Genomic DNA, 17,702 nt, shown 5'->3' with positions numbered 1-17,702 from the left:
AGGATTACCGTGGTTCGAGTTCCATAACCTAGACATAGATTGGAGAACAAGAGAAATCCGGTGTCGACAAACCCAAGGGTCAACTCAGAAGATGGCAACCATTTCGCTATGTCAGTTGTGTAAAGAACAACGCAAGGAAGAAATGTTCCTCTTTGCAATATTAGTAAACCCCTCCATCACCACTAAAGAAGAATCCACCGTTCAACTTCCCGAGAAGTATCGTCATTACATCGATGTGTTCGATAAAGTACAAGCCAACACACTTCCTCATCATCGACCGTATGATTGCCCCATCGATTTACAACCGGGAAAAGAGCCGCCATGGGGACCGATCTACAATTTGTCACCAACCGAGCTGGAAGTCCTTCGGGCCTATATAGAGGAGAATTTGGAAAATGGTTTCATTCGGCATTCAAAATCTCCAGCTGGCGCGCCCATTTTTTTCGTCAAGAAAAAGGATGGATCGCTTCGTCTCGTTGTAAATTACTGTGGCCTGAATAAGGTTACAATCAGGAATAGGTATGTTCTTACCCTTATCTCAAGTCTTTTAGAACGGATCAATGGTGCCAGGTTCTTCACGAAGATCGACTTACGGGGAGCATATAACCTCGTACGGATCGGACCAGGAGACGAATGGAAGACCGCGTTTTGCACCAGATATGGGCACTTCGAGTATACGTTCATGCCGTTCGGCCTCACTAATGCGCCGGCAATCTTTCAGCACATGGCTAATGATATATTCCGAGATCTATTGGATGATTGTTTGATCATCTATTTGGATGATCTACTGGTTTATTCAAAGACCCAAGAAGAACATGATTCTCATGTATTATTAGTACTAAAACGACTTCGAGAACATGGTCTGTATGCAAAGCTGGAAAAATGTAGTTTCGGGTGCAACCAAGTGGAATTTCTCGGGTACATCATTTCGTCAAAAGGCATCTCCATGGACCTAGCTAAGGTCAAAACGGTGGTAGAATGGCAGACTCCGCATTCAGTGCAGGATGTGCAATGCTTCCTAGGCTTTGCCAATTTTTACCGGAAGTTCATACAAGATTACTCAAAGATCGTTCTACCTCTCACACAACTTACCAGGAAGGGACAACCGTTCATCTGGTTTGAAGAAACGGACATGGCTTTCGAGAGTCTTAAAAAGGCATTTACATCGGCTCCAATTCTAGCTCATGTCGATCCGGAAAAACCATTCATTATCGAAGCTGACGCATCGGATTTTGCATTGGGGAGTATTCTGTCACAACAGGGGAATGATGAGAAGCTACATCTTGTGGCTTTTCACTCACGCAAGTTTGATGCCGCCGAAATCAACTACGAAATTCATGATAAGGAGCTATTGGCAATAGTGGATTCTTTTATGCAATGGAGGCATTTTCTAGAGGGATCCTCTCATCCGGTCACTGTATTTAGTGACCACAAGAACCTTGCCTACTTTCAGGATGCTCGTGTGTTGAATCGACGTCAAGCTCGGTGGGCCCACTTCCTCACGCGTTTCGACTTCAAAATTACATATCGTCCGGGGAAGCACCAAGGGAAGGCAGATGCATTATCACGGCGTTCGTATCTAGCACCCCGTCCCGGCGAGCCAGCTTTCGATAACCAAAAACAAGTCATCTTGGGACCGGCACGACTACAAGCAACACAGATCTTTGACATGCCCATGTATTCCCGCGTTATCGATACCATACGCAAAGACTTGAAGACAGATGCGGTCGCCCAAGCTATACTAGCACAAATTGATCCCTCTCGAGCGTCGTGTTCACAGTCGCAACCACCAGGTATGGACTATCGACAATTCAAATACCATGATGGATTACTCTTCTTTAAAGAACTTTTGTATGTTCCTAATGGTTCTTGCCACCTTCAAGTAGTACAAAACTGTCATGACACATATACAGCTGGGCATTTTGGTAGTACTAAAACATTACATTTAGTACAACGATCATTCTAGTGGCCCTGTATGCGACAATTTGTCGAGGATTTTGTTCGGACTTGTGATACATGCTGCAGAGCGAAAATGCCAAGCCTAGGCATCATCCATATGGTTTATTAGAACCATTACCAATTCCAAGAAAGCCGTGGCAATCTATTGCTCTAGACTTCATCACAAATCTTCCAGTCTCTAAGGGGTTCAATGCGATTCTAACGGTGGTCGATCGATATACGAAGATGGCTCATTTCTTGCCATGTACTAAGGAGATCTCCAGTGAAGACACTGCCGAAATTGTCATGCGTGAAGTATGTCGGCATCATGGACTTCCCGATAGTATCATCAGCGACCGTGGACCCCAGTTCGTGTCAAAATTCTGGAAGCACCTTTTTAACATGCTCAAGGTCACTTGTAACCTCTCCTCCGGCTACCTCCCTCAAGCCTAAGCATCATCCATATGGTTTATTAGAACCATTACCAATTCCAAGAAAGCCGTGGCAATCTATTGCTCTAGACTTCATCACAGATCTTCCAGTCTCTAAGGGGTTCAATGCGATTCTAACGGTGGTCGATCGATATACGAAGATGGCTCATTTCTTGCCATGTACAAAGGAGATCTCCAGTGAAGACACTGCCGAAATTGTCATGCGTGAAGTATGTCGGCATCATGGACTTCCCGATAGTATCATCAGCGACCGTGGACCCCAGTTCGTGTCAAAATTCTGGAAGCACCTTTTTAACATGGTCAAGGTCACTTGTAACCTCTCCTCCGGCTACCACCCCCAAACCGATGGCCAAGCCGAACGAACCAATCAAACGTTGGAGCAGTATCTGCGATGCTTTCTCAGCTATCATCAGGATGACTGGGCAGATATTCTCCACTTCGCCGAATTTGCCTATAACAACTCTATCCACGCATCCACTAAAGTTACGCCATTTTATGCTTATACGGGATGTCACCCCCCGTGGTGTGTACTTGAAACCCCAGAGGTGTCCACAAATCCTTGCGCAGAAGATCGTTTGGAGAGGTTATGCAAGATACAAGCGGATGTATCTACTCACCTCCAACAAGCTCAACAAACACACAAGGTTTATGCGGATCGTCATCGACTCCCATCTAGTTTTAACATTGGAGATCGGGTATGGCTACTCCAACGACACATCAAGACCACTCGCCCATGCGAGAAGTTGGATTATCGGCGATTAGGTCCTTTCCGTATTATAGGAAAGATTAATGATGTCGCTTTTCGTCTTGATCTACCTCCACAACTTCGGATACATTCGGTGTTTCATAGTTCTCTCCTCGAACCCTATCAAGAGAGCACCATCCCAGGACGTATTACACAACCTCCACCCCCGATCGAGCTTGAAGATGGACCTGAGTACGAGGTTGCCGCCATCCTTGATTCTAAGCTTGTTCGCAACAAGCTCTACTATCTAGTCGATTGGCTAGGATATAGTCCCAGCGAGCGTACTTGGGAACTGATAGAGAATGTCACCAATGCTCGTGCTCTTCTTGAAGACTTCCAGACAAACCGGGTCCTCAATCCAAAACGACTCGTTACACTCGTCGTTTTAAAGGGGGGATAGTGTCATGATATGGCAAGACTCGAACCCATGACCTTATGCTACATGGGTCGAGCTCTTGACCATTAGACTATACATTGTAATACGTAGAATATTATTTTCATTTATGTTTTATTATAGAAAATTGATGTATATTCCAGATTTCTCTAGAACATTCTAGAAACTTCAAGAGTATTCCTTAGAACACTATAAAAGGAGGCACAAGGCATTATTTCGAACCAAATCGGTTCAACGCCAGTCTTAAGCCTCCTAGCTACTGTACATTTTCTTCACATAATATATATCTTGTCTTATCATCACTCTCTCTCTCTCTCGATCTCTCTCTCCCTCCCTCTCACTCACTCTTTCCTTCTCTCGAGAGTTCTTCACCTCTCTTAGTACTAATACTTCTTTTAGTACTAATTCCTTCTCTGTCTTAGTATTGTTCCTGACAATAGCAAGTTGTAGATCATCACTTATCCAAATCACCTACATAATCAGAATCACAATATCCAACTATGCATTTACCAAGTGATTTATCCTGCTCAAATGTCAATCCAACATCCAAGGTATTTTGAAGATACTGCAAAATCCATTTCACAACTTGCCAATGACCCTTTTCTGGATCATGCATATACCTGCTAACAATATTAACAGCATGTGAAATATCAGGTCTTGTACACCATTTCGTACATCAAGCTTCCAACTTCATTTGCATACAGAACTTTCACCATGTATTCTCGATCTTTATCAGTTGTTGGAGATAATCAACTACTTAGTTTCAAATGAGGAGCAAGTAGAGTACTTACAGGTTTTGTATCATCGTACATACCAAAACGTTGTAGTATCCTCTTCAAATACTGCTTCTGAGAAAGCCAAAGTTTGTCCCCCTCTCTTGTTAGGAATATGTCCCTCTAGTGAGAGGAGCCAACTGCTCGGAGAGAGCCGACAGTCGAAGACAAGGGAGCAGTTGACTGGTCCGATGAGAGCCGATAGTCAAGCAGTCGACATGGAGAGTTGATCAAGGTCGAAGACACAACTGACTAGTCGGGCCGATCGGATGGTCGATGACCAAGCCTAATAATCAGACCAATCTGATAGTCGACAAATGAGTCGGCTGATTAGTAAGACTATTATTATTATTATTATTATTATTATTAGATAATAATAATGACCATGACTTTAAATAGCCCATTTTGTGTATTAGTATAAATACACCTAGGGAAAATATGACATGTGTGTAGAACAAAATTGTGTATATACAGAGAATAGCGAGGTGAGAGCACTAGAGAAAACGGTGAGCGTAAGCGGCGCCATAGCTAGGAAGCTTTGAACGTCAAGAGCCCTGTGAGGCTGTTACACTCCGTAGAAAGAGTGTCGTAACCTATTATGGCCTGTATATTCTCAATATAGTGGAATCTCTGTTCCCGTAGTTTTCCCCACTTGGGGTTTCCATGTAAAACCGTGTGCACAGTGAGTGGAGTTTTTTATCTTTATTGTTTTACTGTGTTTCTAAGTTAAGTATTTCAGCGTATTCTTGCTTATGGATTAACTATTCGTTCCTCAACAAATTGGTATCAAAGCTTGAGGTGCAAGCATGGAAGGAGGTGTGAGCGGTTTCCCAGGTATGATAGTTTTAAACTCACAAAACTATGTAGATGGGAAGATAAAGATGGAGGATCTTCTTATAGTCAAAGACCTGTATGAGCCAATCGACGGAGCAAAAATACCCACGGGGTATTAGAGTCGGAATGGAAACTTCTTAACAGAAAGGTGGTGGCCACCATCCGATAGTGCATCGATGTAAGTGTCCTTCAGCATGTGCCGAATGACACAAATACCCACGAGATGTGGTAGAAGCTATGAGGTCTATACGAGAAGAAGAATGCCCTCAATAAAAACTCACTTATGAGAAAGATCGTACAACTAAAATATAGAAACGATGAGAGCATCGTCGAACACATCAACACATTCATGGGGTATATAAATCAACTTGTTGCAACCAAGTTTCCCCTTGAAGATGCAATGCAGGCCATCCTACTATTGTGCACCATGCCAGACAGTTGGGAGAATCTAGTGGTGACTCTCAGTACCCCATGTCAGGAAGAGAACTTGTCCCTACAAGCAATAAAGACAAGTATCTTGAATGAGGAGAGCAAAAGGAAGGACAAGGGTGTCCTAGTCCAGTCAGAGTCAAACTTGACTCAACACACCGGTAGAGGAAGGAACCAGCAAAGGAGTCCACCAAGGAGACTAGCAATGGGCCCGGTTTCAGCTCGAACCGAACCGAACCAATAAACTGTGGCTTAACGGTTTATAGGTTTGAAGATAAATAAATGGTTTGGTTTGGTTTCAAATGTTACTAATCGGTTTCGGTTCGGTTTGATTTTGAATTTACCAGTTTAGCAGTTTATCGGTTTCTATTTATGTGGTTCGATTTAAAGGTTTATAGGTTTATAGACTAAAAAATACTCATAAATTTTCTCTATAGGCTCTAACTTTCAACTTTTAATTTTAAACTCTAGTTTTAACTTATTAAATTTTATATGTATTATATGTAGAGTCTCCTTTTCATTTATGATGATCAAATATTATAAGTATGATGATCAAATTTATGATAAGTATGATGAATAAATTTATGATGATTTTCTCACACAAATTTATAATAAGTGTGATGATCAATATCAATAAAAAATGTTTTAGTTTTCACTTATGATAAACCGGTTTGGTTTGGTTTTAAATTTTTCGTAAACAGTTTGGTTCAACAGTTCGGTTTAAATGGCTTCATAAATTTTAAACAGTTTGGTTTGGTTTGCTTTCAAGGCCAAGAAACTGAACCGAACCGAGCCCTTTGCTAAAGGAGAGAAAAGTCTCAAACCAGGTCAAAGTCTAGAGGTAAGCTCATGTGCTTTTATTGTGGAAAGCCTAGACATTTCCAGAAGGACTGTCGACATCTTAAAAAGGACAAGAGTGTCAGTAATAATGTCGAACCCAAGAAGATTCCTGATGAAAAGAGCACTTCGGTCATTGCTACAAGTAATGATGAACTCATGTTCATTTATGAACAGGCAAGTGCAAATCTAGCGAGTGAAGAATGCACTTGGGTGATTGACTCTAGTGCATCTTTCCATATAACTCTGTCAAGAGAGTATTTCTCGACTTACATGGCCGGGGATCATGGCTATGTAAGGATGGGAGATCATGGAGAGTGCAAGATAGCTGGAGTCGGAAGTGTTTGTTTGACGACGTCTACAAGGTGTTGACTGACTCTGAAGGATGTTCGACATGTCCCCGATATCATATTGAAACTGATATCGATTGGAAGATTGGACAAAGAATGCTACAGTGGTAGCTTCCGAAATGGGAAGTGGAAGTTCTATCGAGGAAATCTTATAGTGGCCCGAGCACAAAAAGAAGGCATACTGTATATGATGCAAGCTTGATTGTGCAAGTCGGAAGTGAACGTGGCAGCGGACTCGGTAGGACAAATATGGCATAAGAGGCTAGGCCACATGAGTGAGAAGGGTTTGCATCTATCTGCTAGCGGACCAGAAACTTCTACCAGAGGTAAAGGGAGTGCACTTGGAGAAGTGCGTTGACTGCTTAGTTGGAAAGCAGAACAGAGCAGCATTCCACTCAAGACCACCAAGGAGAAGAGAAGTGCCATTGGAACTAGTACACACGGATGTGTGTTATGTAGATGTTTCGTCGCATCGAGGCGGACAGTACTTTGTGACTTTCATTGATGACTACAGTCGGAAGTTGTGGGCTTTCGTACTAAAGTCAAAAGATCAACTACTATCGTTCTTCAAGGAGTTCCAAGCAAGATCCGAACGGGAGTCATGTCGGAAGTTAAAGGTTGTTTGAACCGACAATGGTGGCGAATATAAAGGGCATTTCGAGGAATATTGCAAGGCCCAAGGTATTCGAATTGAATACACAGTACCGAAGACCCTTGAATTGAACGGGCTTGCAAAGAGAATGAATTGAACAATCATGGAGAGAGTAAGGAGCATGTTGTTGCATGCTAAACTACCGAAGATATACTGGGTTGAGGCGATGTACACGGTTGTTTATTTAATCAACATGTCTCCTTCAATACCATTAAAAGGTGATGTCCCACAAAAGGTGTGGACAAGAAAGGATGTCTCCTACTGATATCTAAGGGTGTTCGGATGCTTAGCGTATATGTATGTGCCTAAGGATCAAAGGTTGAAGCTAGACAGTAAGTCGAAGCCATGCATATTCATGGGATACTCAGAAGATTAGTTCGGCTACAGGCTATTGGATGTAGTCGATAAGAAAGTAGTGAGAAGTCAAGACGTAGTTGCGAAAGTGTTTTTAGAATTCAAGGTATTGAAGTCTACAAGAATATAAGGTATGGTGCGTTCACATCTGGAGGGTAAGATCACGAACCAAGGTCCCGAGGATAAGTCAAACAAAAAGCAAGACACATGGAGAAAAGTAAAAGAAGAAAAAGTGAGCCACCAAAACACAGTCTGAAACAAATGCTTATAACTCTTTCCTTTGGAAGCCAAATATCATGTTCAAATATGGGTTAGAAAGCTTGTGAAGAGAGCTATCCGTAGATTAAAGCTCTAAATTTGGAGCTTGGACGAGGGAGATATGACGATTAGAAGATCGATGTGTCATAGCTAAGAATAGGAGATGAAAAACTCTAAAAAAAGCATAAAAAAGAAAGCAAGGGAAACTTATCTAGTGGAAGAGAACTTTATATAAAGCAAGAAGAGTAAGGTAGTAAGAGGGTCTACTTCTTGTGGTGTTTTTCTTGCCTATTCATGTAGTGTGGTTGTGTTGTTATCCATATATCTTTGTAGACTTGGATTTATGTATCTTCTTTCTCTCTTCCTTCCATCATGATTATTCATTATCAATATATCTTTGTGGTTTTCGATCTATATATCTTCCTTCTATCTTCTTTCTATCATCTCTCTATCAGTAGTCTTCTTGGAAGACAAGACGTTTGAGGAATGGAAGCAGCAAAAGTTAGAATCGACTTCCCAATCGACTCCCACGACCATCAATTTAAGGCCAAGTGAACCGACACAATCGGTTGTTCGGAGACAGCTAGTCGACACTACCGAATCCGAATTGGTGGACTCGGAGCAACTGACAAATACGGATGAGTCAGAGTCGGCAGATCTATGGAAGTCGATCGAAGACTACGAGCCGGAATCAGCAAATCCTTGACGACCGATCAACACATATGAACCCGAGCCGAGAGTAGAGTCGGCAGAGACATCTGAACTGAAGCCGACAACGAGTGGAAGGAGATACCCACTCAGAGAAAGGAGAGCGCCAACAACATATGTCAGTCAATACATCCTCTTGACTGATCATGGTGTCGTGAAGGATTTGCTTCACGATATAAAAATAACCTTAAATACAATATATTTAGTAATATTTCAAACACTTGAACCCACAACGTTATAAACCAAGCACAATGTATATACCAGTAGCCTAGGCTATTTGTTTTTAGAAATGTTCTCAAGAATGTGCTTCACTATATAAGAATAAACCTAAATATTGTATTAAGTAAAATTTAAGGACTTGAACCTTGTATACCAAACACAAAGCATACACCACTAAGCTAGGTTATTTATTTTAAAGTTTAATGTCCATCATTACAGTTATCCCATATATATTTTCATACATGGGAGCTTAGATGAGCATGATGGCTATCATGCATCACATGTAACACATGTGCGCCAAATGGCGATCATGCATCACATGCATTTCATGCATGCCATGCATGTTATGCATCCACACATTATCATTTGCATGAGAACAACTATATAAAGAGGGGGAAGGAAAGTAACAAGGGACCCAAGGAAGAGAAACTTAGAAAATAAGATATTTAAACAAACAAGTTAGGTCATTGGGAAGAGGCTCGTGTTTCGAAGTAAGAAATCAAAGAGTTCATCAATCAAAGAAGTTAGCTCATTTGGTGAGGAGCCTCATGTTTCAAAGTCAAGGATTCGAATCTAGAGTTTAAGGAAGAAATGTTGTATCTTGTATTGACATTGTACAATTGGTAAAATCTTGTATTCTTAATATTTAAAGCTTGTTCTTATCATACCATTTCAATTCTTCAATGACACATTGTCTCAGTCTCTTATATATGCTCGTCTCTCTCTCGCACATTACTTCTAACTCTTGTTCTTCCTATCCTTAATCTTTCTAACATTGTTGCACAAACCTTGACTTAGCCGCACGAACCACAACTACCCCGACAACGGTGAACTAGAGTGTTATATGAAGCCATTGCCGACGAGCAGAGAGAGAAATGGTTGAGCGCGAGGCAATATGAGATGGACTCCTTGCATGAAAAGTACACCTACGACCTAGTAGAATTACTGAAAGGTAAGAGAGCACTCAGGAACAAATGGGTCTATAAGGTGAAGACTGGAGAAGTCGACAGCGCGCCTAGGTATAAAGCACGCATAGTGGTGAAGGGGTTCCAACAGAAAAAGGGTGCCGACTTCGACGAGATTTTCGCTCCAATTGTGAAAATGACATCCATCTGAACTGTTTTGAGCATAGCTACCAGCATGGACCTAGAGATCGAACAGTTGGATGTCAAGAGATCATTCTTGCATGGGGAACTAGATGAAGAGATCTACATGCAACAGCCCGAAGTCTTTGAGGAGAAAGGGAAAGGGAACCTAGTGTGTCGAGTGAAGAAAAGCTTGTATGGTCTGAAACAAGCTCCACGCCAGTGGTACAAGAAGTTTGAATCCTTCACGATGGAACATGGTTTCAGAAAACACCGGCGGATCATTGTGTGTTCTTCAAAAGGTACGATGAAGGTGACTTCTTGATTCTCTTATTATATGTAGATGACATGTTTATAGTTGTTCAAGATACAAGGAAGATCGATAGCTTGTAGAAAGCATTAGGCAAGTCATTTGCCATGAAAGATCTTGGACCTGCAAGGTGGATCTTAGGGATGCACATAGTTCGAGATAGAACTAAGAAAGTGTTGCACAGTGGTTGTCACAAGAGAAAAACGTGACTAAGATCCTAGAAAGATTCAACATGTCGGAAGCAAAGCCGGTCGGCTCTGTGTAACCGACTAACTGCAAGTTAAATGCAAAGCAATGCCCTAGAGGGGAGAAAGAAAAGCATGAGATGAGGAAAGTACCATATGCCTCGGTCGTCGGCAGTCTAATGTATGCTATGGTCTGCACAAGACTAGACATAGCTTTTGTTGTGGGAACAGTAAGCCGACACATGAATAATCCAAGAAGAGAACATTGGGCGGTGGTGAAGTGGATACTCAAGTACTTGAAAGGCACCTCGAGAGTATGCCTTAGGTATGGTGTTGGGAATCCTATGCTTCAAGGGTTTACCGACTCGGACATGTCGGGGGATGTAGACTCAAGCCAATCCACATCAAGGTACGTGATGACCTATGCAAGGGGAGTAGTGACGTGGCAATCACAACTGCAGAAGTCTGTGCCCTTGTCGACCACAGAGGCAGAGTATATGGCAACAGTAGAGGCCGGCAAAGAACTAATTTGGATGAGGAATTTTCTCAATGAGTTGGGGATGAAGCAAAGGGAGTTCTTGCTTCATTGTAACAAGTAGAGTGTCATACATCTAGCAAAGAATGTTACGTACCACTCCCGAACCAAGCATATACAAAGGAGATATCATTGGTTACAGGAGAAAGTGGAGGAAGGAGAGTTTACCCTTGTGAAGATCCATACTGATGACAATGGATATGACTTGATTACAAAAAACCTACCAGTGGACAGACTTAGAGTTTGGCGACAAAGGATAGGAATAACGGACCGCTCCCCACTAGAGTGAAGGGGGGGTTTGTTAGGAATATGTCCCTCCAGTGGGAGGAGCCAACTGCTCAGAGAGAGCCGACAGTCGAGGATTCGACTCTGAGAGAGTCGACATGGACAGTTGATCGAGGTCGAAGACACGACCGGCTAGTCGGGTCGACTGGATGGTCGATGGTCAGGCTGACTAGTCGAACTGACCCGATAGTCAACGAATGAGTCGGCTGATTAGTAAGACTATTATTATTATTATTATTAGATAATAATAATGGCCATGATTGTAAATAGCCCATTTTGTGTATTAGTATAAATACACCTCGGGTAAACATGAGATGTGTGTAGAACGGAATTGTGTATGTACAGAGAATAGCAAGGTGAGAGCTCTACAAAAAAATGTGAGCGTAAGGGGCGCCATAGCTAGGAATCTTTGAACGCCAAGACGCCGTACAAAGAGTGTTGTAACCTATTATGTCCTGTATATTCTCAATATAGTGGAATCTCTGTTCCTGTGGTTTTCCTAGTTAGGGTTTCCACATAAAACCGTGTGCATAGTGGAGTTTGTGATCTTTACTGTTTTACTATGTTTTTGAGTTAAATATTTCAGTGTATTCTTGCTTGTGGATTAACGATTCATTCCTCAAAATCTCTATCTCCACTTATCTCCATGGTGAGGATCTTCTTAGCTTCCCCCAAATCCTTCATCTCGAACTCTTTATTCATTTGAGCCTTTAACCTATCAATCTCAATTGGACTCTTTGTTGCAATCAACATATCATCTGAACATATAAGAGTAAGTAGATTTATGAACTATCTTGAAGATTGCGCAAATACACACAATGATCGTATTTGCTTCGAGTCCACTACTTTTGTCCCTTCATGAACTTGTCAAATCTTTGTACTACTGTCTCGGAGATTGTTTTAGTTCGTACAACGATTTGCTAAGTTTAGAAACCCAATCTTCTTTACCATTTACCTTCTATCCTTCTGGTTGAGTCATATAAATTTCCTCCTTCAAATCACCGTGTAAGAACGTGGTCTTCACATCAAGTTGAGCTACCTCCAAATTCAATTGTGCTACCAAGGCCAACAAAATTCTAATGGAGGAATGTTTTACAAGTGGAGAAAATACCTCATTATAATTGATTCCCTCCTTCTGAGCATAGCCTTTAGCCATCAACCTTGCCTTGTAGCGAATTTCTTCTTTACTCGCAAATCCTTCTTTCTTTGCAAAAACCCATTTGCACCCAATTGCCATTAATTTCTCCTTTCGGTAGTTGTGCCAACTTCCACGTCATGTTCTTCTTAAGAGATTGCATCTCTTCTTCCATTGCACTAGCCTAGTTGCCACTGTCTATGCTGTGAATGGCCTCTAGGTAGGTGGATGGAACATTATCATCTACAAACTGGAAGTGCATAAGCTACCATGTCAACCCAACGAGCAGCTTCTGAATTGCTCATCTCTGTCTTCTTATTGCAATTGGTTCTTATTGTTGCAGAGGTTCTTGGGTTAGAACCTCTTCCTCATCTAACTCTTCTTCTACCCATAGGAGAGTCATTGGTGGTGCTTCGCCTTGAAGTCACCACTGTCTACTCAAACTCCACTTGCTTCAGAGTACCCTCCTCCTAAATCGTAGTATAATTCTAGTTTTGTTTTATCTTTCCTTCTTACTCTATCTCATAGCTTTATTTTTTGTTATATATTATTATTTAGACGCTTTTGCAACAATTGGTATCCAAGCCAAGGTTATGTTTGAGTATGCTCTGTGGTCCCAGCATTGTCTCATCTTCCGCATCAGAAAAGAATTACTTTGGTCATTTGAAAACCTAGGATTGTTGATAGTTTGTAATATTGAATACTATTTATCGAGTTTGTAATGGCATCAAGAGATGAAAAAGCAAAGAATATTGTTTCAAAGATTCCACCGGGCTCGTCATCATCATGGTCAAGGTTCCCGGTGTCCAATTCGAAACTAGTGGTAGAAATATTTAATGGTATTGGCCATTTCGGCATGCGGCAAGGGGAGGTTTTAGACCCTCTTTTTCAATAGGGTCTTGATATTTCTATTGAAGAAGTTTGTTAAGGATTAGGTAATTAATTAAGGAATAATTATTACCTAATTATGTGATTAAATTAAGCGATTACGTAGCGGAAGATTAAGTGATATGTGCGAGTATGTGTGCGTGAGAGGAAGAGAGAGAGAAGTACACTTATGAACACAAAAACAAGATGGGGGAATCTGATAAAGTATATTAAAAGGTAAATATCATCAACTATCATCAAATACAAAAATATCTTCAATGAGGTATATATAGGTTTCATGTGCAAGGGTGCACATGTGCTAGGAGAATATAGGTACAACGTGTAAGTCCTATATTAAATGAGCATGGAGTGGTGGATCTACAATGTATCCCACTCGAGTACAAAATCCTATTTAAGGCTTTCTGGTCAACACACTAACTAGATTCTATCTAGGTAACTACTAAGTTACATGTGTTGACTAACTAACTAAATTAAGTTGAGCTTGATCTCTCAACAAAGTTAAACCAGAAGAGGTAGAAGATAAATATTGGAGCATCATTAATCGGTTGTCATGGAGAACAATTCGGTCGTGCCTGTTTAGAGAGCAGAAGTATGCTTTCAAGAATGAGACTTCTGCACACAAATTGTGGAAGGCATTGGAGGGCAAATTTCTAAAAAAAAGTGGTCAGGATAAGCTCTTTATGAAGAAGAGGTTGTTTCGATTAGTTCAAGTTGAGAACCTTGATCTTTCTCCCTATCTGGTTTTCAACTTGAGCTTTCCAGTTAAGGAAAATTCCAAGCACATCATTCTCGTTCTTCATCGTATACACCCAAAATCTCCTGTAAAAATCATCAACAAAAGTTACAAAATAATGCCTACCTCCGATGGATGGAGTCTTGGTAGGTCCCCACACATCTGAGTGCACATAATCCAAAATACCCTTGGTATTATGAATCCAATGCCAAACCTCACTCTTCCTTGCTTTCCCATAACACAATGCTCACAAAAATCAAGTCTACAAGTCTTCATGCCTTTCAACAATCCCTGCTTTGCAAGAATTTGCAAAAATAATTCACCAGCATGTCCCAACCGCATATGCCATAACTTTGTTGCTTCAATGTCTTTCTTGATACTTGAAGTTGTTGTTGCCATTGTCCCCACCACTGTATTACCTTGGTAATAGTACTAATTATTCTTCCTTACGCCTTTCAACATAACCAATACTCCTAAAGTTGCCTTAAGAACTCCATCTCGCATCATCACAACTAGGCCCTTAGATTCAAGAGCCCATAATGAGATGAGATTCTTCAACTTTGGCACGTACCATACATCCCTCAAAATTCTTGTGTTTCCATCATGATTGCGCAACTTGATCAAACTTATCCTGGTTGTTTTACATGGATGATCATTACCCATGTAAACAACCCCACCATCAACTTCCTGAAATTCAAAGAACCATTCTCGAATAAGTACAGCCTGAATCTAAAATCCACTCATATGGATGTGCTAACATCAAAGGCATAACCACTAAGGAAATATCTAATTCCGCATCACTGCATTCTACAACATTTGCATCTTGTGGACTCTTCCCTTTCCTCTTCAACTTCGGATAGTCTTTCTTCCAGTGCCCTTTCTCATGACAGAAATCACACTCATCTTTGACAGTGCCTTGGCCTTTCGATTTCGACCTTCCTCTTCTCCCTTTCGCATGGCTTTGTTGACGACCTCTTGCCACCAATGCTTCTTCTTATGTCGTTGACTTGGTTATCATCTTATCCTACTTTCTCAATTCATGACTATATAAAGCAGAACATTGTGGACTCTTCCCTTTCCTCTTCAACTTCGAACAGTCTTTCTTCTAGTGCCCTTTCTCATGACAAAAATCACACTCATCTTTGACAGTGCCTTGGCCTTTCGATTTCGACCTTCCTCTTCTCCCTTTCGCATGGCTTTGTTGACGACCTCTTGCCACCAATGCTTCTTCTGATGTCGTTGACTTGGTTATCATCTTATCCTACTTTCTCAATTCATGACTATATAAAGCAGAACAAACAGCATCTAACGACACATCCTCTTTCCCATGAAGTAACGCAGTTTCCAAATGTTCAAATTCATCAAGAAGAGATGATAACAACATCAAAGCTAGATCCTCATCCTCAAATTTAACATCTAAATTCAACAAGTTTGCTACTAATTGATTAAACATAGTGATGTGTTCATTCATAGTAGTACATGGTTTGTAGTGAAGATTATTCTGACCACTTTTTTTTAGAAATTTTCCCTCCAATGCCTTCCACAATTTGAGTGCAGAAGTCTCATTCTTGAAAGCATTCTTCTGCTCTCTAGACAAGCACGCCCAAATTGTTCTGCATGCCAACCGATTAATAATGCTCCAATCTTTATCTTCTACCTCTTCTAGTTTAACTTCTTCAATAGCAATATCAAGACCCTATTGAAAAAGAGAGTTTAAAACTTCCCCTTGACGCATGCCGAAATGGCCAATACCATCAAATATTTCTACCGCCAGTTTCGAACTGGACACTAGGAACCTTGACCATGATGATGACGAGCCCGGTGGAATCTTTGACACAGTATTCTTTACTTTTTCATCTCTTGATGCCATTACAAACTCGATAAATAGTATTCAATATTACAAACTATCAACCCTAGGTTTCAAAATGACCAAAGTAATGCTTTTCTGATGTGGAAGAACAGACAAAGCTGGGACCATAGAGCATACTTGGATAGAACCTTGGCTTGGACACCAATTTTTGCGGAAGCGTCAAAAGAACAATATATAACCGAGAATAAAGCTATTAGATAGAGTAAGAAGGAGAAAGAAAACACCAGAATTTACCGAGGGTCGACCAATTAAGCCTACATCCTCCAAGCAGCATGCTCTATTAAGGTTGGGAGAGAAGAATACAAAATTGAGGATATAAAACTAAGAGGAATGGGAGCATATTTATAACTCCCAAACCACCTCCCCCAACTATGTGGGATAAAGAATGGGCCAAAAAGTTAACAAACACCTAGTATTAGACCTCCTAGAAAAAAAAGTAAACATTTCACAAAAACGTACTATTGGTAATCCTCTCGATGGTAGAAGCAAACGTGGTTACTTGAGCCCAACACATATCTCACAAACAACACAAGCAGGGGATGAAAATTACATCACGGAAAAAACAAAAGCCATGCAAGGCAAAAACAAGTAAAACATCACAATCGACTTTGCCCATTTCCCACAATGCCCCTAAAGATGACAAACTCGCTAGAACATCACAACCACACACACACAACATACCTTAGAGAGTATGAAAGGTTGAGTTTGGTGCAGCCAATTGACCTCAACCGTATCAAAGCAAAGTGGTTAAACACAATACAAAGGCAACCCAATGGGGAAAATGCCCACCAATACCCCAAGCCAAGAATTCTATTCCCATAACCGCCTCCCCCAAGTCTATACAAGTCATAGCAAAGATGTTGATGACCCCAAAAGAGAGAGAGTTCTTGGCCCACTTCAAGTGTTAATGGAAGAAAATTATGTTAGAGGTGAAGGTTTATATTGTTTTTTCATAGACTTGGAGAAAGTTTTTCATATGATCCCTCATGAATATTTTTTGACACATATGGACAGATAATGGATACCACTTGAATATATGTTAGCAATTTCCAAACCTATGAGAAGATTATATGCTTTTTGCTTATGGGTGATGAATTTACAAATTTTGTCAATTAAATTATTGGTGTTAAGCTGAATTCCATTTTCAACAATTTTACATGGCCTATGCATTGATGAGTTAGACCAAATGGTCTACCAAGATAGTAAAATAAGAAAGATTTGTAGTCAAAATGTTTTCTTATATGTACATGATGTGGTGCTTTTTGCAAATAATTTAGGAGATACACATGAACTTACGACTACATTGAAAGAATTTTGCATGCATACTATACTCGTTAAGTGTTAATAGTTGTAAAATAAAACGCACGTGAAAAACCAAAATAAAGATAAACCATGCATTATATAAAATAGCGCATTTTGGTAACATTAATGCTTCTGTACGGGGTGAAAGTATGGAGTGGTAACATCCCTAAATCCACTTGGAAGAAGTTGAAAATGTTTTTAGTGTTTTCTTATAAAAAGTCTCAAACTCAAGAAACAAATGTCATACGCCCTCCTGGAAACAATACCACTTCCAAGTGAAATGACCATGGAAAGGGTTGTTGATTACATGCATAGGAACCATTGGAATGTAAAACAAATTCAAGGCTGACAACATATAGACAATGCTTTCCTAAAATTGACACTATTGTACCCAAGAAATCGATAGCAAAGCATGAATACAATTACAACCA

This window comes from Azolla caroliniana, unplaced genomic scaffold (genome assembly GCF_043228905.1).
Source record: "Azolla caroliniana isolate FFs.n. ecotype wild unplaced genomic scaffold, voAzoCaro1.0.p SCAF_9, whole genome shotgun sequence".
Taxonomy (NCBI): Eukaryota; Viridiplantae; Streptophyta; class Polypodiopsida; order Salviniales; family Salviniaceae; genus Azolla; species Azolla caroliniana.
The sequence above is the reverse complement of the archived record's forward strand: the minus strand, read 5'-3'. Positions refer to the sequence as shown.